Source organism: Oncorhynchus gorbuscha, unplaced genomic scaffold, assembly GCF_021184085.1.
Source record: "Oncorhynchus gorbuscha isolate QuinsamMale2020 ecotype Even-year unplaced genomic scaffold, OgorEven_v1.0 Un_scaffold_2237, whole genome shotgun sequence".
NCBI classification, from domain to species: Eukaryota; Metazoa; Chordata; class Actinopteri; order Salmoniformes; family Salmonidae; genus Oncorhynchus; species Oncorhynchus gorbuscha.
The window spans coordinates 33,065-58,718 of record NW_025746802.1 but is presented as its reverse complement, the minus strand read 5'-3'; the positions used below and the strand labels follow the sequence as shown (position 1 = coordinate 58,718).

General features: G+C 42.6%; 1 pseudogene; it reads right to left on the bottom strand.

Annotated features, from left to right (window-relative positions):
* The window catches only part of LOC124025386, a 53,123-nt pseudogene extending 27,901 nt beyond the window's left edge, over positions 1 to 25,222 (bottom strand).
* Positions 25,223 to 25,654: the final 432 nt, after the last annotated feature.

Sequence of the window (25,654 nt, the reverse complement as noted above, 5' to 3'; positions counted from 1 at the left end):
TCACTACAAAGAGCAGGGGGGTTTTTCAATGCCTCTTTGAGCATGGTGAAGTTATTCATTACACTTTGGATGATGTATCAATACACTCAGTCACTACAAAGAGCAGGGAGGTTTTTCAATGCCTCTTTGAGCATGGTGAAGTTATTCATTACACTTTGGATGATGTATCAATACACTCAGTCACTACAAAGAGCAGGGGGGTTTTTCAATGCCTCTGAGCATGGTGAAGTTATTCATTACACTTTGGATGATGTATCAATAAACTCAGTCACTACAAAGAGCAGGGAGGTTTTTCAATGCCTCTTTGAGCATGGTGAAGTTATTCATTACACTTTGGATGATGTATCAATACACTCAGTCACTACAAAGAGCAGGGGGGTTTTTCAATGCCTCTTTGAGCATGGTGAAGTTATTCATTACACTTTGGATGATGTATCAATACACTCAGTCACTACAAAGAGCAGGGAAGTTTTTCAATGCCTCTTTGAGCATGGTGAAGTTATTCATTACACTTTGGATGATGTATCAATACACTCAGTCACTACAAAGAGCAGGGGGGTTTTTCAATGCCTCTTTGAGCATGGTGAAGTTATTGATTACACTTTCGATGATGTATCAATACACTCAGTCACTACAAAGAGCAGGGGGGGTTTTCAATGCCTCTTTGAGCATGGTGAAGTTATTCATTACACTTTGGATGATGTATCAATACACTCAGTCACTACAAAGAGCAGGGGGGGTTTTCAATGCCTCTTTGAGCATGGTGAAGTTATTCATTACACTTTGGATGATGTATCAATACACTCAGTCACTACAAAGAGCAGGGGGGGTTTTCAATGCCTCTTTGAGCATGGTGAAGTTATTCATTACACTTTGGATGATGTATCAATACACTCAGTCACTACAAAGAGCAGGGGGTTTTTCAATGCCTGAGCATGGTGAAGTTATTCATTACACTTTGGATGATGTATCAATACACTCAGTCACTACAAAGAGCAGGGGGGTTTTCAATGCCTCTTTGAGCATGGTGAAGTTATTCATTACACTTTGGATGATGTATCAATACACTCAGTCACTACAAAGAGCAGGGGGGGTTTTCAATGCCTCTTTGAGCATGGTGAAGTTATTCATTACACTTTGGATGATGTATCAATACACTCAGTCACTACAAAGAGCAGGGGGGTTTTTCAATGCCTCTTTGAGCATGGTGAAGTTATTCATTACACTTTGGATGATGTATCAATACACTCAGTCACTACAAAGAGCAGGGAGGTTTTTCAATGCCTCTTTGAGCATGGTGAAGTTATTCATTACACTTTGGATGATGTATCAATACACTCAGTCACTACAAAGAGCAGGGGGGGTTTTCAATGCCTCTTTGAGCATGGTGAAGTTATTCATTACACTTTGGATGATGTATCAATACACTCAGTCACTACAAAGAGCAGGGGGTTTTCAATGCCTCTTTGAGCATGGTGAAGTTATTCATTACACTTTGGATGATGTATCAATACACTCAGTCACTACAAAGAGCAGGGGGTTTTTTAATGCCTCTTTGAGCATGGTGAAGTTATTCATTACACTTTGGATGATGTATCAATACACTCAGTCACTACAAAGAGCAGGGGGTTTTCAATGCCTCTTTGAGCATGGTGAAGTTATTCATTACACTTTGGATGATGTATCAATACACTCAGTCACTACAAAGAGCAGGGGGTTTTTCAATGCCTCTTTGAGCATGGTGAAGTTATTCATTACACTTTGGATGATGTATCAATACACTCAGTCACTACAAAGAGCAGGGGGTTTTCAATGCCTCTTTGAGCATGGTGAAGTTATTCATTACACTTTGGATGATGTATCAATACACTCAGTCACTACAAAGAGCAGGGGGTTTTTCAATGCCTCTTTGAGCATGGTGAAGTTATTCATTACACTTTGGATGATGTATCAATACACTCAGTCACTACAAAGAGCAGGGGGTTTTTCAATGCCTCTTTGAGCATGGTGAAGTTATTCATTACACTTTGGATGATGTATCAATACACTCAGTCACTACAAAGAGCAGGGGGTTTTTCAATGCCTCTTTGAGCATGGTGAAGTTATTCATTACACTTTGGATGATGTATCAATACACTCAGTCACTACAAAGAGCAGGGGGTTTTTCAATGCCTCTTTGAGCATGGTGAAGTTATTCATTACACTTTGGATGATGTATCAATACACTCAGTCACTACAAAGAGCAGGGGGTTTTTCAATGCCTCTTTGAGCATGGTGAAGTTATTCATTACACTTTGGATGATGTATCAATACACTCAGTCACTACAAAGAGCAGGGGGTTTTTCAATGCCTCTTTGAGCATGGTGAAGTTATTCATTACACTTTGGATGATGTATCAATACACTCAGTCACTACAAAGAGCAGGGGGTTTTTCAATGCCTCTTTGAGCATGGTGAAGTTATTCATTACACTTTGGATGATGTATCAATACACTCAGTCACTACAAAGAGCAGGGGGTTTTTCAATGCCTCTTTGAGCATGGTGAAGTTATTCATTACACTTTGGATGATGTATCAATACACTCAGTCACTACAAAGAGCAGGGGGTTTTTCAATGCCTCTTTGAGCATGGTGAAGTTATTCATTACACTTTGGATGATGTATCAATACACTCAGTCACTACAAAGAGCAGGGGGGTTTTTCAATGCCTCTTTGAGCATGGTGAAGTTATTCATTACACTTTGGATGATGTATCAATACACTCAGTCACTACAAAGAGCAGGGGGGGTTTTCAATGCCTCTTTGAGCATGGTGAAGTTATTCATTACACTTTGGATGATGTATCAATACACTCAGTCACTACAAAGAGCAGGGGGGTTTTCAATGCCTCTTTGAGCATGGTGAAGTTATTCATTACACTTTGGATGATGTATCAATACACTCAGTCACTACAAAGAGCAGGGGGGTTTTTCAATGCCTCTTTGAGCATGGTGAAGTTATTCATTACACTTTGGATGATGTATCAATACACTCAGTCACTACAAAGAGCAGGGGGGTTTTCAATGCCTCTTTGAGCATGGTGAAGTTATTCATTACACTTTGGATGATGTATCAATACACTCAGTCACTACAAAGAGCAGGGAGGTTTTTCAATGCCTCTTTGAGCATGGTGAAGTTATTCATTACACTTTGGATGATGTATCAATACACTCAGTCACTACAAAGACCAGGGAGGTTTTTCAATGCCTCTTTGAGCATGGTGAAGTTATTCATTACACTTTGGATGATGTATCAATACACTCAGTCACTACAAAGAGCAGGGAGGTTTTTCAATGCCTCTTTGAGCATGGTGAAGTTATTCATTACACTTTGGATGATGTATCAATACACTCAGTCACTACAAAGACACAGGTCTATTTCCTAACCCAGTTGCCGGAGAGCAAGGAAACTGCTCAGGGATTTCACCATGAGGCCAATGTCATTGGTCATCGTTTCAGGGTTTAATGGTTGTAATATCAGAACTGAGGATGGACCAACAAATCTGTGGTTACTCCACAATACTAACCTAAATGACAGAGTGGAAAGAAGGAAATATTCCAAAACATGCATTCTAAATGCAACAAGGCACTAAAGTAATATTGCAAAAAGTTTGGCAAATAAATTTTTGTCCCGAATACAAAGTTTGGGGCAAACCCAAAACGTCACTGAGTATCACTCTTCATATTTTCAATCATGGTGGTGGCTGCATCATGTTATGGGTGTGCTTGTCATCAGCAAGGACTATGGAGTTTTTTAGGATAAAAATAAACGGAATACAGCTATAAGCACAGTCAAAATCCAAGAGGAAAACCTGGTTCAGTCTGCTTTCCAACAGACACTGGGAGACAAAAATACCTTTCAGCAGGACAATAACCTAAAACACAAATCTAAACTGGAGTCGCTTACCAAGGCTACATTGAATGTTCCTGAGTGGCCTGGTTACAGTTTTGACTTAAACTGGCTTAAACATCTATGGCAAGACCTGAAAATGGCTGACTAGCAATGATCAGCAATCAACTTGACAGAGCTTGAAGAATTTTCAAAAGAATAATGGGCAAATATTGTACAATCCAGGTGTGCAAAGCTCTTAAACTTACCCAAAAAGACTCACAGCTGTAATCGCTGCCCAAAGTGCTTCTACAAAGTATTGACTCGATGGTGTGAATACTTATGTAAATGAGATACTTCTGTATTTCATTCTCAAAAAACATGTTTTCACTTTGTCATTATTGGGTATTGTGTGTAGATGACTGAAAAAAAAATGTAATCTAATTTGAATTCCGTCTGTAACATCAAAATGTGAAATAAGTCAAGGGGTATGAGCCCTGTAATGAAGTAAAAAGTGAATAGTGACCTGCTGAGTAGCAACGTAGAGTAGCAAAACTCCATGGTATTACATAATAGCAGCTGTGTGTGTGTGTGTGTGTGTGTGTGTGTGTGTGTGTGTGTGTGTGTGTGTGTGTGTGTGTGTGTGTGTGTGTGTGTGTGTGTGTGTGTGTGTGTGTGTGTGTGTGTGTGTGTGTGTGTGTGTGTGTGTGTGTGTGTGTGTGTGTGTGTTGAAGAGGGTGTGCAGAGAGTCAGTGCGAGTCAACTTAAGGTGCAGGTGGTTGGCAGGTAGGTGGGAAGCCAGGGGTTAGTTGTTCAGCAGTCTTATGGCCTAGAGGCAGACACTGTCTCTGAACTTGTTGGTCTGAGCCCTGATGCTCCGATACCGCCTGCCAGGATGAGTTTGACCTTTAAGATCATAATGACTATCGGAGACCGATCTGAGATCTGCTCTACGGAGACTCTTTATGAATATGGACCCAGTGTGCTGGAGGTTTGGGGTTCATTCACGTGTTCATGTTCATTCACACAAGGCCATCTCACTGTGTGACCGATAAACCACCTCACACTTGTGATTTGTGTCACGTGCTTGTCGCAGAATCCCATGATGCACCTCCAATGGTCACCCATGCCTCCTCTCTCTCTCAACATGTGAGCGGCTGGCTCTTCCAACAAAAGGCTTCTGTGTTTGCAGCACACCGCAGTTAGCCTGCCTCCTCCCCCTCCCCAAAACATTTGCATGCTGCATGGAATAGTGCAATGTTCTCTTTTCTCCAAATGCCTGCAACTCATTGAATCTGAAATTAAAATGGTTAGGCAGTGCCCCCCCCCCCTACTCTCCTACTCTCTGTCTGAAGCAGAATCATGCAGACTCACTGCTGGTATACCAGACCTACCTGTTGGAGGCTCCCACTGTGTCCTCAGTGTTTGGGATCGGTGCCTGGATGACACAGTATACTAGCAATACTCCATCCTTCTGCATGAATGAAATGAGAATGTAGCATCAGCGAGAGCGTTACACTGAGGGGGGTGTTATAGGGGAGGATGTTGACGCAAATTCCATCAGAGACATCAAAGCAGCCAGTTTGGCTCAGATGAAATCAGACCACAGATTGCTTAGAGCAGTCTAGCGATCTACAAGCACAAACTTCATGCTCAGGACACTGCTTTTTCCTGACTGTAGAATGCTGAAAAAGCTCAACTTACTTACTTGAAGTAGGCAGCATATTCCCCTCACCTCCACTACGACATGCTCATGTTCAAGGATCTGTTGCCTGGAGACGTCCACTGCTCTATTGGTCACTCCATACATTCAGTATGAAACTGCCATCGTAGAAGTCTCTAACCAATCAGATTATCAAAGCCAATGATGTGATTCATGATCCGTGAAAGTACGCTCTGGCCCAACCCATCGGCTTCTGGGACCAATGAGAATGTTCAGAATGTGTTCACATTCTACAAGACGTCGGGGAGGAAAGCAAATCCAGACTCATTATGGAGAGGAAATGGTAGTGGACGTGGCTGGCTAGTCAGGCTAAAGGATCTGCAAAAATATAAAAGATGAATTTATATTCTTGGTATACATTTTCCACAAACCCCATAGAAATCGAACAAAAAAATAATGGAGTGGATAGTCCATTCAAGAACCGTATATCCAATCACTGTGGCTGCATTTCCCCTTCAATCCACAATCATTTCAACTGATTGCTGCCCACACCTGCCTGCCCGTCCAGCATCACTACTCTGGACGGTTCTGACTTAGAATATGTGGACAACTACAAATGCCTAGGTGTCTGGTTAGACTGTAAACTCTCCTTCCAGACTCACATTAAGCATCCAATCCAAAATTAAGTCTAGAATTGGCTTCCTATTTCGCAACAAAGCCTCCTTCACTCATGCTGCCAAACATACCCTCGTAAAACTAACTATCCTACCGATCCTTGACTTCGGCGATATCATTTACAAAATAGCTTCCAACACTCTACTCAGCAAATTGGATGCAGTCTATCACAGTGCCATTCGTTTTGTCACCAAAGCCCCATATACTATCCACCACTGCGACCTGTATGCTCTCGTTGGTTGGTCCTCGCTTCATATTCATTGCCAAACCCCCTGGCTCCAGGTCATCTATAAGTCTTTGCTTGGTAAAGCCTTATCTCAGCTCACTGGTCACCATAGCAGCACCCACCCGTAGCACGCGCTCCAGCAGGTATATTTCACTGGTCACCCCCAAAGCCAATTCCTCATATGGCTGCCTTTCCTTCCAGTTCTCTGCTGCCAATGACTGGAACAAATGGCAAAAATCACTGAAGCTGGAGACTTATATCTCCCTCACTAGCTTTAAGCACCAGCTGTCAGAGCAGCTCACAGATCACTGCACCTGTACATAGCCCATCTGTAAATAGCCCATCCAACTACCTCATCCCCATACTTTTTATTTTATTTTTAAATATCCTTTGCACCCCAGTATCTCTACTTGCACATTCATCTTCTGCACATCTGTCACTCCAGTGTTTAATTGCGGATTTGTAATTACTTTGCCAATACAGCCTATTTATTGCCTTACCTCCCTAATCTCACCTAATTTGCACACACTGTATATAGACTTTTCTACTGTGTTATTGACTGTACATTTGTTTATGCCATGTGTAACTCTGTGTTGTCTATGATTTATCTTAGCCAGGTCACAGTTGTAAATGAGAACCTGTTCTCAACTGGCCACCTGGTTGAATAAAGGTGAAATAGAAAAAATACAAATATATTTGGATATGAATTTAAATATATTTGAAAATATTCCCAAGAAAAAGCTGCTAAGCTAAGCTGCTGTGTCTGTGTCTTTACCCTGTGTCCCCTGTCTTTAGATCAGGTGTCCCGGTGACCAGAGGCCGTTGCTGATTCCTATCTGTTGTTGGGTAATTGTCTCTGCTCTCCCCCTCTCAACGTTTCACCTTTTCTGATGTTACAGAGGGGTACATCAACATATGAATAGAGGAGAAAGGGAAGGTTCCTCACTGGAACTAATTGGTGTTTGTCTCAAGTCACTCAATGATGTTGTAAAATGATTTTATATAAAATGTTTGCAACACATATGCATTACTTAGTTGCTATTAAAACAAGGAATGTCCATGTCGGCATCTAGCTCCTTCCTCAAACCTGCAGAAATAAAATGGTCAAACTACACTACATATACAAACGTATGTGTACACCCCTTCAAATGAGTGGATTCTATTTCAGCCACACCCGTTGCTGACAGGTGTCTAAAATTGAGCACACGGCCATGCAATTTCCATAGACAAACATTGGCAGTAGAATGGCCTTACTGAAGAGCTCAGTGACTTTCAACGTGGCAACGTCATAGGATGCCACCTTTCCAACAAGTCAGTTCATCAAATTTCTGCCCTGCTAGAGCCTCCCTGGTCAACTGTAAGTGTTGTTATTGTGAAGTGGAAACACCGCATAATGGTAGGCCACACAAGCTCACAGAACGGGACCGCTGAGTGCTGAAGCGCGCAGCGCATAAAAAATTGTCTGTTCTCAGTTGCAACACTCACTACCGAGTTCCAAACTGCCTCTGGAAGCAATGTCAGCACAATAACTGTTTGTTGGGAGCTTCATGAAATGGGTTTTCATGACCGAGCAGCCGCACACAAGCCTAACATCACCATGCGCAATGCCAGTCATCGACTGGAGTGGTGTAAAGCTCTGCACCATTGAACTCTGGACCAGTGGAAACACTTTCTCTGGAGTGATGAATCACGCTTCACCGTCTGGCAGTCCCACGGACAAATCTGGGTTTGGTGGACACCAGGAGAACGCTACCTGCACAAATGCATAGTGCCAACTTTAAAGTTTGGTAGAGGAGGAATAATGGTCTGGGGCTGTCTTTCATGGTTCAGGCTAGGCCCCTTAGTTCCAGTAAAGGGAAATCATAATGCTACAGCATACAATGAAGTTCTAGATGATTCTCTGCTTCCAACTTCGTGGTAAAAGTTTGTTCAAAGCCCTTTCCTGTTTCAGCTTGACAAAGCCCCTGTGCACAAAGCAAGGTCCATACAGAAATGGTTTATCGAAATTGATATGGAGGAACTTGACTGGTCTGCACAGAGCTCTGACCTCAATCCCATCGAACACCTTTGGGATGAATTGGAACGCTGACTGTGAGCCAGGCCTAATCGCCCAACATCAGTGACCGACCTCACTAATACTCTAGTGGCTGAAGCAAGTCCCCGCAGCAATGTTCCAACATCTAGTGGAAAGCCTTCTCAGAAGAGTGGAGGCTTTTACAACAGCAAAGGGGGGACCAACTCCATATTAATACCCGTGATTTTGGAATGAGATGTTCAACGAGCAGGTGTCCACATACTTTTGGTTATGTAGTGTAAATCCTGCAAAATTCTGCAAAATGTATGTATTAGTTGCCTTACACAAAAAATGAATGGCCTTAAAAGGTTGATTGATATAAAGTTCTCAAACGCTCAAACTCTGGACCTCGAAGCCAGTTCCCCATTGTTCCCCTATAATCAGGGACTGATTTAAACATGGTACACCAGGTGTGTGCAATTAATGATCAGGTAGAACAGAAAACCAGCAGGTTCCAGACTTCGTAGGGTCAGAGTTAATTAAACCAGTTTAATGAGACGGTTGATAATCTCACAGTACATTTGGATCAGAGTACAGATGTAGGATCTTAATTAGACCTATAATTGTCACAGCAAAATAATCCCGCAACAACAGGATTTGAATGTTTAGTCCGTAATGTTTCTTGATCGTTGGTTTGGCTATTTTGTTAGGCTACATGGAAAGTGCAATACTGTTACTAAATCAAATCAAATTGTATTTGTCACGTACTTAGTAAACAACAGGTGTAGACTATCTTTAATTTTTTTTTATTTTTACCTTTATTTAACCAGGTAGGCTAGTTGAGAACAAGTTCTCATTTGCAACTGCGACCTGGCCAATTGCGACCTGGCCAAGATAAAGCATAGCAGTGTGAACAGACAACACAGAGTTACACATGGAGTAAACAATTAACAAGTCAATAAATAACACAGTAGGAAAAAAAGGGGAGTCTATATACAATGTGTGCAAAAGGCATGAGGAGGTAGGCAAATAATTACAATTTTGCAGATTAACACTGGAGTGATAAATGATCAGATGGTCATGTACAGGTAGAGATATTGGTATGCAAAAGAGCAGAAAAGTAAATAAATAAACAGTATGGGGATGAGGTAGGTAAAAATGGGCGATAGACTATGTACAGCTGCAGCGATCGGTTAGCTGCTCAAACTAACAGTTTAATTCTTACTTACGGGTTCTTTGCCAACAATACAGTTAAATATAAAAAAATAAAACATGGAAATAGTGACGCAAAGAAATAAATAAACAGTGAATAACAGATATCAAGTTGTGTTAATGTGTTTTTCAGTGAATTTCTGTAAATCACAAAGCTAATCTACATTTCCTGAGGTACAGGGGGAATTCTCAGCGACAAAAGATGAATCCAGTCGAAGCATGTATCAGTAGTTTAAACAATAACAACAAGTTGTCATCGCTCGTTTCGGTAACAAGTTGAGGGATGGGGCTGGAGAAATTTAACCACTCTCAAATTCAGAGACTGGGCTATGGATGAAAGTACCGACCATCCATGATATACAAAATATAGTTTTAACCATGTTTTCAGGCTGTATAGTGTTTGTTTACGTTTTACTTGGTTTTGAGTAAACCAAGCTTATATTTTGGGTTCTGATCGGATACGACAGTTGGACTAAAGCTCATGAAGCATTTCGGAAGTTCCATTCTTCAGGAATCAATGGGTACATATTGTTAAAGTCCGGAGACCTGGCAGTTTCCCCTTTTAACAGAAGGTGTTGATTTCCCTTAGTCGACTATTCCATGTACAGAGGGATTCATTTAGGCAAAGTAAGATCCAACATCTGTAGCTAGCTATCCACATGGCTGACTTTCTCTGTTATAAGATGGATATCATGTACATTATACACAGGATATTAGATTAACAGATCAAATTGTTTTCCAGTGGAAACTGTCTGAAGTTGAAACATAAGGGCTACATTGCTGGCATTTCTTTGGAGAAATAGCAGTAGTGTGGTGTTTTACAGAATGAGTATAATAGTTTCTATTATTTTCTGGAAACTGAATATCTCAACTTAAGCAGTTCTCTCTAGCGTTCTCTCTCGTGTCTCTGGTATATAAGGTGGGTTAGTTTTGACATTCTCTTCTATAACCGTGTGGTTTCCCTGTCTGAGGTGAAAGAGTCTAGAAACGTTATAACGAGAAGCTCAAATGTGTACATTGTAGTGTACAGTCTAGCTCGTCAGCGCTTGCTCCTGTCTCTGGTTTGGTTTGAGGTGGGTTAGATTTAACATTCTCCTCTGCAACAGAACAGCTTCCTGTTGGTGCCTGCAGTCCAGGCCTAATCACCAGATTATGACACGATAAAGGCAGGGTGTGTCACATGACTTGCCTCTGGAGCCCTAGAGCACTGAACTCCCTCTCTCTCTGTGTCTCTCCCTCAACTGGCTGTGGAATCCATTTCTGTTTCTGCAGACTGTTCAATCTCATCTAGTGGATGTATTTCCCAATGCAAATAACAATACAAACTATGCACATTTTCATGCACCTCTTAAAAACTCCTCAGACATTTTAGGAGTTTGTTATACATACTGTAATATTCAATAGAACTAAAAGAGACACATCATGACATCTTCAAACTAGGCTAAACTGTAACCTAGTTTAAAGGCAGCCTGTTTGTATGTAATACCATTGCATTTACCACAGTACTTTGGCTCAAATGACATCAACATACACGGTAATACCATTCCTAAAATGTTTTCCTTGGATCTACACTAATAGATGACCTCAAAAACTCCTCGCCCACTCCTGTTTGTAATTTCATCCCAGAAACCCCCAACCCCCTAAATGAGGGGCCTGAACTTGGTCCTGCCTCTGCACCATACACCCCCAACCCCCTAAATGAGGGGCCTGAACTTGGTCCTGCCTCTGCACCATACACCCCCAACCCCTTAAATGAGGGGCCTGAACTTGGTCCTGCCTCTGCACCATACACCCCCAAACCCCTAAATGAGGGGCCCGAGCTTGGTCCTGCCTCTGCACCATACACCCCCAAACCCCTAAATGAGGGGCCCGAGCTTGGTCCTGCCTCTGCACCATACACCCCCAACCCCCTAAATGAGGGGCCTGCCTCTGCAAAGTAAACCCCCAACCTCCTAAAAGAGGTGCCCGAGCCTTGGTCTGCCTCCGCACAATTCACATAGTCTAATTGAAGGCAGATGTGGCACTCTGTTTCTCTGTGGTACCGATTCACATTGAGGTATTTGTGCTCCTCTCTCTCTCTCTGTAGTGTACAGTGGGAGTCTCTTTTACCTCCACAACTGTGCTTTGACATCTATTAATCAGCGCTTCGTCTACACAATGTGTTTCAAATTCGACTTCAGTGTTGCGTTTAGTGAATGAATAGCGATCATTTGAATATCTGTAGAGACAGAGCAATACAACGAGACACCGGAAGTCCGACTTTGTCAGACTCGGTAAGGTCGGTTCGGTTTCAGTTCGATTATTAAAAAAGTATCACTGTTTTCGATTTCGGTTTCGATTACTTGAGTTGAATGCTGTAACAACACAGAACAAAACAATGAATAAAAGTCCCGTGATGGTAGTGACCGCCCATTACTGCTTATCACTTATTTACTATCATTTATTCACATTACTTTACTTCAATCAAATATTTCACTTGTATATATTACATTTGTTTTATTTGATGACTTTATTTCATTCCAAGTCATTTCATCTCGATAGAGCTGTGGCCTATGCTGTCTGACAAAATCACTATTTTAGTAGTTCTTCAAAGTCCATAAGGCATACTTGTATGACTGCTGAATACCAACTATCAATCTCTTTGATCCTGCATTTTCAGGTAGAGATACCTCACAAATCACCTGCTGCTCTCTACATCCCCTCACGATAGTACACTCTTGTCTCTTCTGTAGCAGGTGTAAAATAAACACAGACCGGACAAGTAGATGCACAATGGATTATGGTCACTGTAGTTAATTACCACGGTTTATGTGCTAAACTCTGTGGAATATTAGCCTGTTGGAAACTACAACTCCCTTCTATATCGCACAGTTCAGGCTGGATCTGATTTATCTCTAGAGAAACTATGCAATGTGTGCCATTGAGCTCACAGAAAGTTAAAAAAAATTAAATGCAATTCAAATAATTTAACCGGTATTGGTCAATTAGTTGTTTAACAAATTACAAATAACAGAAATAGCAGTTAATCGCTCAGCACTATAAGTCAGACTTTTTTGATGTCTCAAATTCAGATTGAAATATGAGCGTCACTCTGGTGACTCTGTGGTGACTGTGAAAAGTCTCGATAGCTACTTTTTCATCAAATACCTGGTTGCGTCCCAAATTGCACCCTATTCCCTATATAGGTCACTACTTTTGACCAGAGCCCTATGGGGCACTACATAAGGAATAAGGTTCCATTCAGGATGCAAACACTGACACAGATGTCAATGATAACCTGTCTGACTGGATTTTTCTCTGGTTATGGGTTGGGTCCATCCTTTCCCATCCACTTCTGCCCTGATCTCACACAACTCGCTCAGCAGGAAGTATGACTGGGTCATTTGCAAGCCCTGCACACGCAAACTGCCACAAGTCATTATACAACAACCGTACTATTAGCTGTGTGGTGTGCTTACAGTTAGATCTGCTCCACTAGCATTAGCCGTGTTTGTTCTGTAGTAATATACCTTTTGAGATGATCCAAACAGTCAAGCCCCACGACGCAATCTTGCCTTGTACTGTTGTCTTCCTATCAGGGAAGCACCACTTGTGCGTTTCATTTGGATTGACTCTTGCTGAGTGGCTTACTTACTGACGTCAGAGTTTCTTATTGTTGACGGCAGCAACAAAACCCAAGCCTTAGATTTGATCCTGAAACACAGTTATCATTTTCTGTTAATACTGCAACCAATGTTAGTGGTACATATCATCTCTGTGCTGGTTTTCAATGGCGTCAATATGCATTGACTGCATGGCCCTGTCCTCCCATAACCAGGTCCCTAGAAGTCTATGCTGATAGTTTGGGGTTGATCATTAGCCCAGACTGGACTGGAAATGTGTAACCTTGGGGTTTACCCCTCTGAACCAACATACCTCAGATCATGGGAGACTCAGTCACCCCGGACTGGCCCTGACCCTGACCCTACACGGCTTAGCATGTGTTATTGACCTGTGCACACCAAGCTGCTATACAGATAAAGCCCTGTGTCGTGTGTGTGTGTGTGTGTGTGTGTGTGTGTGTGTGTGTGTGTGTGTGTGTGTGTGTGTGTGTGTGTGTGTGTGTGTGTGTGTGTGTGTGTGTGTGTGTGTGTGTGTGTGTGTGTGTGTGTGTGTGTGTGTGTGTGTGTGTGTGTGTGTGTGTGAAACCAAACAAACACGCAACTGTGTAAACCGGCAACATGCTTCACAACCCACCCAACCTCACACAGCACACTCTCCAACCCCTCTGCCTCCCTCTACACCAACCATCCACCATTCCCTTTGTCTCTGCGCCACAGTCAATATATCTGACTAAACTTGATGAACTGTTGTGCACCGCAAAGTTAATTTCTTTCAGAGTGCACGGTAGCCATGGAGACCACCTTATTAGTGCGCTGAAGCCATCTGCTCTAAACATTAACCGGAGAGCGGCTGAGTGGACAAAAGCTGCACTGGCAGGGAGTACATGTGCTTTACTCATTGATCCTACTCAGAGTGGATCGATAGAAAGCCACATTTGTGGTTGTTGCTGCTATGGTAGTGTTCGGCCATTTTGATTTTCTGTGTTCTCAAAACCAGACTTCTTTTAGTTTCTTTGTTTTGGCTTGCTGGAGCTTGGAGCTGCATGTCCAAAATACTGAGATATACTACATTTCAACATACTGAGATACACTACATTTCAACTGCTCTTTTCTCCCAGTGTTGCTGTGGAACTCCATATTTAGACGGTGGTTTAGTATTACCCTGCTGACTGTATGCTGCCTTGCACTGTAGCACTGTTGGTGACGCTTTTGTGAGCAATCGCTGTTAATGGTTTAAATAAAAATGGAATTGAATACCTTAGATGATTGGTCTGTTACACTTGACTGAAAGCATCTTTACCCACTGACCCAAGACTCATCTATCATTAAGCCAAAAACGTATGTCATTTTCAGGCCAACTTATGAGGGATCCCAATGTTTCTATTCTGCAAGCCCCCAGACCTGGCAGTATACTTAGCTCACCTCACTGGAACATTTATTTAGCAAATGCTTTGTTTCTGTTTGAACGATCCAAATCCAACCCAGGGTGCCTTTAAACAGGAAGGGGAGGAGCCTTTAAACAGGAAGGGGATGTGCCTTTAAACAGGAAGGGGAAGTGAACAGTAAACAGGGTGCAGGGAAACATATGAAAAGGAAATCATAACATTAGACACACATGGCAGTGGAGGAATCCAAAACCCCAAACGCCTTCTCAACAGATCTTATCATTAAATAGAATAGGGCTGATCTGTATGAACGACACATGAGAACTAGATCTAAAATATGTAGAAGTTGCACACAAAACAACAACAACAAATAGGCCAGTCATTTTACATCTCTTCTCTTGGTAACATTTAACATTAAGTTGCTCTTGTGAAGTAATAACAATGTGTTACACAATACTTTAGTAATATCATTTAAATTATAGGCATTATGTTAGGTTACATCCAAAGCATGAATGCAGTGCGTGCCCCTGGACCTAAGTGAACGAGAAATATTAGTGATGTTCTCCACTGTTTGAGCTCAGCTGGCAAAATATTGATATCCTTCCACCGCATTGGTTTCCAAGCAGCCTGACCTAAACGACTGTTGCTATGGTCCCTCTTTTCCCTCCACTCAACTGACATGAGGCACGTGACTCCCTCTCCTTATATGAAAGCAGCAGGATCACTAATCACTCTGAGTGAGGGATGCATTCTACGAATTAAGGTTCCCAGAGAAGAACATTGAGGCACCACTAATCAAGTGACAGATTAATTTATTTTTCCTACCGTGCCATTTCTCTTACACCCATATATAGTTTTTTATGTCGCTCTCATTCATTTAAATGACTCAAAGAGCTATATGAATCATTAATCATGTTGCACTACTATCAGGCCATTTAGTAGGTTACTGTGCATAGCTGTACATATAGACTGTTGTTCCTTTCACTGTGAATGCCTTCCCTGGCCTGTAGGCCTATAGTCAAACACATCTGGAAGACTAACCAAAGGACTGTGGTGTGGTGTAGATAGGGGTTGATTATTCAATCAGAGCAGGGGAGGACACAACAATTCACTCCACCAAGGGAATCAAAAAACAAAGATGGACGCCGCTGCTTAAACCTCCAAAACCTGCTGAACCAGACTTTTTCCTCAATGTAAATACGCACGTCTGCATGAAAAACAAAACAGCCTTGACATTGAGAGGGGGAAGGGATTGAAAGGAGAAGCACCAGCTGCTGCACCGGTCACATTCCACTGAGGAAACCTCATATCTGAGGCTGGGCTAGGCTGTTCGCTATGAGCCTTCAGAAGAAGTTAGTGATGTCAATCAATGCAAAGTATGACCTTGGGTAAGGTTTATGCTCTTGAATGACATTCAGGACCAGCTGTCTTTGTGTGCTCCATGCTGCTCCCTGTGTAGACAACAGGGGGAGGGAGAAGCCACTTTACCTGACAGCCATTTTTAGTAGGGCGTGTGAAATGCCAGGGACCTCACGATATGATATTATCACAATACTTAGGTGCCGATACGATATGTATTGCGATTCTCACGTTTCTATATGCATTGCGACTTCGATACTGAGATTTGATGTTTGAAACATATTGCTCAGTATACTCTGTCTGCTGCAGAAAGACAATAGAGAGCATGAGCAAATGAGTTTTTTATCAGTCAGGGAAATAAAAGCGCAAAAAAAACATTTGCTAACTTTTTAAAAAGAAGATGGAGAACAAGCTATAGGATGAAAAATACCAGCATTGGAGTGCAGGTACAGCCGACTACCTCTAGCTAACTCTATGTACAGTAGCATTTGATTCATTTTTTAAACCGATTCTTGGAGTCAAATATAATAATAATAATAATATTCAGTACATTTTAGATGAAGGCAAACAGTCTCAGAAGAAGCAGTTGTTTATATGTGGTCCCTGTGTGGATTCCTCAGTCATGGGGGGAGGATTGGGTTCCTCTTCAGATCATGCCACTCACTAATGAAGGCATTAGTTATGGAGATACATTTTCAGATCTTAACCTTTAAAAAAAAATCATAGATCCGGATGCAGATTGTGCAGCTCGGTGCTTTGACAGTAAAATGCTTTCATCCTTCTCCATTGGCCTTAAAAGGAACACTTTGATTATCCAAATACACCCCTACACTCTGGGTTCAGATCTCTAAATATCGGATTCTCCCTTGTGTCCCTAAAGTCAACTTTTTGAGTTAATTGATCGATGTGTGTGTGTGTGTGTGTGTGTGTGTGTGTGTGTGTGTGTGTGTGTGTGTGTGTGTGTGTGTGTGTGTGTGTGTGTGTGTGTGTGTGTGTGTGTGTGTGTGTGTGTGTGTGTGTGTGTGTGTGTGTGTGTGTGTGTGTGTGTGTGTGTGTGTGTGTGTGTGTGTGTGTACTGCTGCTCTCCACACCTCCACACACTCACACCCGCATGTTATAAACCACAGCTATAGTCAACCATACTGTATCAGACAGCTAGTAGTCAACCATACTGTATCAGACAGCTAGCAGTCAACCATACTGTATCAGACAGCTAGTAGTCAACCATGCTGTATCAGACAGCTAGTAGTCAACCATACTGTATCAGAAAGCTAGCAGTCAACCATACTGTATCAGACAGCTAATAGTCAAACATACTGTATCAGACAGCTAGTAGTCAACCATACTGTATCAGACAGCTATAGTCAACCATGCTGTATCAGACAGCTAGTAGTCAACCATACTGCATCAGACAGCTATAGTCAACCATACTGTATCAGACAGCTAGTAGTCAACCATACTGTATCAGACAGCTATAGTCAACCATACTGTATCAGACAGCTATCAGTCAACCATACTGTATCAACCATCAACTACTGTATCAGACAGCTAGTAGTCAACCATACTGTATCAGACAGCTGTCAGTCAACCATACTGTATCAGACAGCTAGCAGTCAACCATACTGTATCAGACAGCTAGCAGTCAACCATACTGTATCAGACAGCTAGTAGTCAACCATACTGTATCAGACAGCTAGTAGTCAACCATACTGTATCAGACAGCTAGCAGTCAACCATACTGTATCAGACAGCTAGCAGTCAACCATACTGTATCAGACAGCTAGTAGTCAACCATACTGTATCAGACAGCTAGCAGTCAACCATACTGTATCAGACAGCTATCAGACAGCTAGTCAACCATGCTGTATCAACCTACGCTGTATCAGACAGCTAGTAGACAGCTCAACCATACTGTATCAGACAGCTAGCAGTCAACCATACTGTATCAGACAGCTAGCAGTCAACCATACTGTATCAGACAGCTAGTAGTCAACCATACTGTATCAGACAGCTAGCAGTCAACCATACTGTATCAGACAGCTATAGTCAACCATGCTGTATCAGACAGCTATAGTCAGACCATGCCATACTGTATCAGACAGCTATAGTCAACCATGCTGTATCAGACAGCTATAGTCAACCATGCTGTATCAGACAGCTAGTAGTCAACCATACTGTATCGGACAGCTAGTAGTCAACCATACTGTATCAGACAGCTAGCAGTCAAACATACTGTATCAGACAGCTAGCAGTCAACCATGCTGTATCAGACAGCTTGCAGTCTACCATGCTGTATCAGACAGCTATAGTCAACCACACTGTATCAGACAGCTAGCAGTCAACCATACTGTATCAGACAGCTTGCAGTCTACCATACTGTATCAGACAGCTAGCAGTCAAACATACTGTATCAGACAGCTAGCAGTCAACCATACTGTATCAGACAGCTTGCAGTCTACCATGCTGTATCAGACAGCTATAGTCAACCATGCTGTATCAGACAGCTAGTAGTCAACCACACTGTATCAGACAGCTTGCAGTCTACCACGCTGTATCAGACAGCTATAGTCAACCATACTGTATCAGACAGCTAGCAGTCAACCATGCTGTATCACCACCAGAGCAGCAGTACACACACACACACACACACACACACACACACACACACACACACACACACACACACACACACACACACACACACACACACACACACACACACACACACACACACACACACACACACACACACACACACACACACACACACACACACAAATTCATGAGAGCTACAGTCTAAAATCTGGTCTTTGATGAAAACAAATTCCCCTGGCGCTGTTTTATATCTGTATTGGATTTAGACACTATAGTGTAGTGTTCAGTTGTTTTATCTAACCCTGAACTCTCTGAACTTTGCCAACCCGACCTAGTCAGAACTCTACCCAGCTTGGCTATATTTGGAGTTGGAAGGCAATGCTAGGGCAACTGCACTCACTCAGTCACGTGGTGGTTTTGACTTACTCTACATTCTTTACAAAGGGAAAATGAACTGGTTTGCCATTTGCACAGCAGGTAACAGTAAATATCCCCCAGATTTTAGAAAACCACATTTGCCAATGAATTGGCACCTCTTCAAATAGTCTGCCTCATCAAAAGGCAACATAGAGGAAACCAACACGAAAGATTCTCGGAAGGTGAGATATTAAAGTGAAACTAATCTAAACGCCTTCAGAAGTGTGTGTTTGATACTCCAATATTCCGCTTTTGGGGTTTCATTTCTGCCATGACTTCAGCCACAGTAAACTTCTTTCCTTTATTCATCTGAGAAAGGCTCAACCAGTAAAAGTTACAACCAGTGAGTAATTACAAGAAAAGCACCTAGTCATTCCATGCGCTGGGCAAACTGAATACCCGTTTCTCATAACCTTTGTTTGATCTTTGGACTGAATATTGCAACACGGTATGAAAACAGATAGCATGCTTCTAGTTCAATTAGTAGCTTGGAGCCAGCCGTACTGGTGTGTAGGCTTATCTGGGCATTCACATGCTCTGGAGTCTTAGCTGACAGCCTGGCGGGAGCTCAGAGAGATGCTGACGCTGTCTTTAGCATTGCCATGTTCTGCTTTCCAGACACTACCTTGGCCAGCGTCAATCTTCGTCTCTCGCTCACTCGCTTCACCTCTCCGCCTCCCCCCCTTCCTTTCGCTTGTGGTGGTGTCGGGGGCCGATGGCACCGGTCAAATGTCTTAGGAGCAGAGAGGAGCGGCCGAGTGGCGGGAACGGGGAAGAGATGCTGCTCGCTGTTACGTAACGAGGTCTACTCTGGAATGCCTGGGTGGTGTTTGTAAACAGTGGCGGCCATGTGCTCACACTCACGTGGAGACCGGAAAGGGAGTCCTGTCCAAGTTGTGCCCTCACCGGCAGGTCTACTCATCCCTGAGGTAAACCCCAACCGGCTGACATCGATACACACTTCAAGGGCCAAAAGAACACTCCCTCTGGTCGGCCCGTGCCACTTAGTCTCAACGAGACAGCCGTATCACTCCAAACCGTAGCCATAATTAAAACGCAGACAGACGAATGGAAGGGCCAAGGCCTCTTCGAGAGAAAGAGAGAGAGAGAGTTACAACACTGTATATAGATATGAGTGTAATGTTTACTGTACATTTTTATTGTTTATTTCACTTTTGTTTATTATCTACTTCACTTGCTTTGGCAATGTTAACATGTGTTTCCCATGCCAATAAAGCCCTTAAATTAGAGAGAGAGAGGTGTTCTGTAGTGGGTAGAGTTGCTTAATCGCAGGAAGAAGATAATTGTGTAATTCTAGCGATGAGTAACAACCAGGGCAGGGCCAAAAAGAAAAACTGTGGTTTCTATACCAACAGTCAAATACCAAACGAGGACAGAAATGCTAGGTGATCTTTTGGGAAATGAAACTCTTTCATAATATTGTTTAGAAACACACACCATAGAAGCTGAAAAGCTAGAAGTGACTCATTTGAACACAACCTAAATGCCTTGTGATGAGACAATCTAGAGGTTATAATGTAAATCATAAAGTAGACTATCTGGACAACATGCACATTGAAAGTAAAGGCCATGCACATTGAATGACATAAAGAAATTGCATCCAATACACTCATGTAATAAGGCAGTAATAACCGATTGCAAGTTTTACCACGATTCTTCAACTATCGAGGCTGGGAGCAGCAGAGAGCTAAATCAATATCTCCAGAGGTCAATATGAAACACAGTATGTCGCCATTTTGTCTGAGGAGGAGGAACGTGATCAACAGAGCCAGGTTGGTAGCTACACAGAGGCAATGCATGTCTCTTAACCTGTTCCACTGTGTCATCTCTGCAGCAGGGTTACCGTGGCCTTTGGGGTCGAAATGTGATGCGTGGCCTGCGGTTGGAGGTCAGAGGTAAAACCCTGCCCTTTGTGAATGGACAGCATTGTTGCAGAAACCATGGAGACTGAAACCACTGGACATTCTTACCCCCAAAGCTTGATATTGTCTTTTCTCCCTTAGATAACATAAAGAGGAAGAAGCAAGAGGAGTAGTCCAACCATACCCAGCTTTATCAGTGGGTGTGGATTGATGAGAACAGACATGTCCATTCTTGTGATTGATCTTTCTGACTGGACTGCCCCCCCCACCCTCCTCCTCTAGCCACCATGTGTTGACATTCTCCCCACTAGGATCTGTGGCTCAGATATGGTGCCTTTTTCCAATGCTGATGTAACAACACATGTGGTGCTAATGAAAACAACACAAAGGGAAAATGGAGGTTGTGTGTTCAAGACAATATCTTGGCTTGCCAAGTGACTCCTGTCTTGTGTAAAGGCCTCCTTCTGTGCTAAAATTACACAATCTAGTCCTTGCTTTGGGCACAATATTTTACCCATAAATGAAGTATCAACTCTGACTTTTTTGTCTCGCTTTATATCTGTATGATAGAACAATATTATCTCTTGATAGAAGTTGAGAAACAAACTGTTGTATAGCAATGTTGCTGTCTGATACCATCTAATGTATCCAATTAAAAAGAAATGTCTTCCTCGACTAACATCCTGCAGTGTCAATGATGTAAACAGGTCAATGTGCATTGCATTCAGTCTACTTACTGAGAAATGCAGTCAACAGCTCAAGGAAGACACTTAACTCAAAGTCCATGCATCCTCCAATATTGGCTTGCAGCTGTTTGATCCACTACAAAATAAAGCTATTCTTCTACTTTAGCTTAGGATAAGCATACAGCTCCAATATGAATCAAGTAGAATTATTTTCACTCAAGGCCTATTTCTCTACATTATCTTATCTGGGGCAAATGAGCCTCAAATGGCACAATTAATTTCAAAACATACAAAAACAGTGGACTACCTCATCCAGTCAAAACAAACTTCACGAGGACTATGGAGGACTACGGTGCACTCCCTAGTTACGTTACGAGATAGGTTGCCGCTGCACAGTCACTGACCATGCTTACCCAATCAAAACAGAGCCGGAGCCACGCTGCCATTGTTGCATCGAAAGCTTTTGATTCCTTCTTCAAAATATATATCAACTGTAAATATTTAAATATTGTTCTCTGATATCACGGAGGAACATTTTAGTTTGTCGATAGTTCTGTGGTAAAGATATATATATGTTTTAAATCCTCTGTTTACTTTATATGGTGGAGTTGACTAAAATCCAGAGGAAGACTTGCCTTAATCAACAGTTCAAATAGCTAGATTAGCTTTGACGGTTGTCCTCGAGGCCCGTTTGACAAGCCACTGACATTTTTGCTGAACACAACTGCAGTTCCCTCCAATATGTTTCACCCCGTTAGGCTAGCTTTAGCCTAGTACATTTACCCTGGCATTCCAAGCTATCACAGGTGATATTGGTTTGTAGCACTTGGCTGAGATTCCTTCATTGTTCTAGCATTAGTATATGTTAGCCTCTGCACCGTGCACCTCCCCTTGGCTGTGGTGTTGATTTACAACAGCTCATTAGTAGCCACTTGTTGTGCTGTGCTCCCCCTGGGCAGGCATGCCTTACTTTGCATTTCACACAAACTACTGCTGCTAGCTGCTACTGTGGGATGACCCCCGATTGAAAGTGCATGCAGGGCCAGCGCAATACACAAGCCGGAATACACAAATAAGGGCAAAAGATAGCAGGCCTTTATCTATGTAATATTCTAGTAGCTCATTATGATGCTAATCCTAAATGTGGCCTGTTAGCAAATTCAGCAAAGATAACAGAAAAACAACACGCTCCATTAGCAACTCATTTGTTCAAGGGACGAGAGGTGTTGGACTAATAAAACCAGTCATCTCGGTTAGTGTAGCTTGGATGTGTGTAGGAATCCCTGTTATTCGTCAGTACTGTATCTGACAGCTAGCATAGCATAGCTATGTATTGATTGTCTAGCTAGCCAATGCTGATGTGCCTCGGTTTGTTTTATTTTCAATTCAAGTAAATGTATGTCAAATAAATACATGACAAAATATGGCAAATTGTGTGACAAAAACAAATGTCAACAATATCGAATCATGTTTGTTCATCAGTAAAACATAAATGCAAATTGAGATCGAGTAAATTCTAGAAACACCTCCATTACTGCCTTTGTTTTGACAATAATCTGTTTATTAAAGGTGCTGTCTGCTGCCTTCTTGCATGGCAGCGCATGTGGTTTTCCCAGACACATTATCTCAGACTCTCACAAAAGGCAACATATATCATTTTATGTGTTAAATGATTAATATGTAAAACAGTAGGAAAAGTGTTTGCATAATGCAAAGCTAACATGTCCTAAAATGTTCTATTATAGTTGTTGTTGTTCAATTGCTGGATTCTTAACATTTTCATGGTGACTTCATGGTGTAACAGAACTGAGTCAACTTCTGGGAGACATGTTTGTTGGGGTCTAGTTGGGGAAAAAATCTATTTCAACCCTCGGAAAAGACCTGCTTCCAGGATTCCAATTCTTGTGTCGTTCAGCTAATGGTGTGATCGGATTGAGTTTCAATATCCTTTCAAGCTTCTGACCTCATCATCCCTCTGCTATCCACCACAATTCTCTTCTCTCTTTTCCACTCCTTGGACTGTGCTGGCCTGCCTTTGTGTCTGCTTGTCATTCACCGGTGAATGCATTGAAAGCTGATTCACAGGATGCACAAAGCCAGAAGCTAGCAACACTCTCCCCCGCTTCCAGCTCTCTTTCCCAGGCACTACAGTCTTAGTGATGGACTGGAGGCATAGTGCTGTTCTAAATTAGACCCAAACCATCTTTTTAGCTTGAACATAGCAGAAAATAATCAACACAAGAACACAACCGTGAGACCACAAAGAAAAAAAGGACAGAAACTGACTGCATGAATGATTTCTGGTTAAAGAGTCCTTCTCTATGATAGATTTGCAGAAGAAAAATGATAATATTTTCCCTGGAAAACAAAGCACTCAAATAAAACATCAAAATAAGGACAATTACCATTTTAGAGATATATATATTTTTCAACTGGGAGCTGCGTCTCTGTTGCACTGAACATCAGAGGGATTTGCCTTGTTCATAATGCCTCAAGAAAAGTACTGAACAAGGTCTCCATTTTCTACACCAGACACATTCCTAAGGCTACTTGAGCGTCCACTGACCAACATTAGAGGCAAAAAAACGGAGATCTCTCTATTTCAACTAGCAAAAAATAAAAACATAAAATTGTCAGCCATGTTGGAAGGAGAGGCTTTATCTAATATCCCCCACCTTATTAATTTAGCTAGCTCATGCTTTTGCTGAGGGAACATTAGCATGCCTTGTACTAAGCCACAGAGCCACCGAAAAGACTGACAAAAGGTCAAAAGGAGAAGGACAACGAGCCAAAAACAAACGGAGCTGAGTCTTACCTCTTTTTACGTCCCTCCACTGTGTAGAAATTCCAACAAACCGTCTGGATCACCTCTTTAACAAATCCTAAAGGGCCGCCATCTTGCTTCCTTCTGTTCTTCTATGAAGCGGACTATCCTCCAACATCAATATTCATGGGGCCAGTCTCTGACGTCGACATCGACTCTTATCATCAGGAGGAGAAGCCCGGTCGGTCGGTGGTGTGTCCCTGTTGGCCACTCTGAGTGCCACACATATGTAACTGGCAGAGAAGCAGCCAGCCAGCACGCCGTGTAGACAAGTTTGTGTGTGTGTGTGTGTGTGTGTGTGTGTGTGTGTGTGTGTGTGTGTGTGTGTGTGTGTGTGTGTGTGTGTGTGTGTGTGTGTGTGTGTGTGTGTGTGTGTGTGTGTGTGTGTGTGTGTGTGTGTGTGTGTGTGTGTGTGTGTGTGTGTGTGTGTGTGTGTGTGTGTGTGTGTGTTCAGTGTGTATGTGGGTGTGTGTCAGTGGTAGATTCTTGCCTTGCCTTGCCTTGCCTTGCTGGCAAAGCTAAAGTAATGAGAAAACCTCTCTCCTGGTGAGTCCCTCCACCACACAAAGGGCCTGGTCTTTCTTTCCCCCTTTTTTCCCTTCTTCTCCTTCAGCCGCACACAATAGTGCACACTATGTCTACGGCTGGCCCCAAGCACCGGACTGGATCTGCACAGTGACAGGACATGGGTTCCGCTTCGCCGTCCAATCCCTTTCAACTGACTCTACAAGCTTTCTGAGCTTATCTGTCTGTCTGAGAAACAGAGGATTGGAGAGTAGGAGGGTGGCGCACTCCCCCTTCCTTTAGTCAGACAGGAAGAGTGTGTGTGTGTGTGTCTCAAGGAAACTCATGCCAAGCTCTAGGGGGATTTTTCTCCCACCCCTCTCTGTCTTGACTTCCTGGTTCTTCTTTCGGTTTCATCAGTTTTTCTCAAGCTGTCATAGGTCGCAGGAGTTCCCCTATTGCCTCGTGGCTTCTTTACGACTCCTTGGAGACTTGCTTCTTCCAGTCAGTCTCTCAAGACAGTTAGCTTCGTCTTCAGAGTACGCGAGTCGAGCCCTGCCCTCATTTCCAATGCTTTTTCTGGGTTTTGTTTTGGCATGCCTTGGCTGTAATACAGGCTCATTTTTGGAGCAGGCGTAAGACAACACTAACCTTTGAAAGGATTCATACAGGCAGCAGCATCTTTTTCTTTATGTGTCTGCCAAGAGCCCCACCTCCTGTTGACATTGGCCACGTGGGCTAGT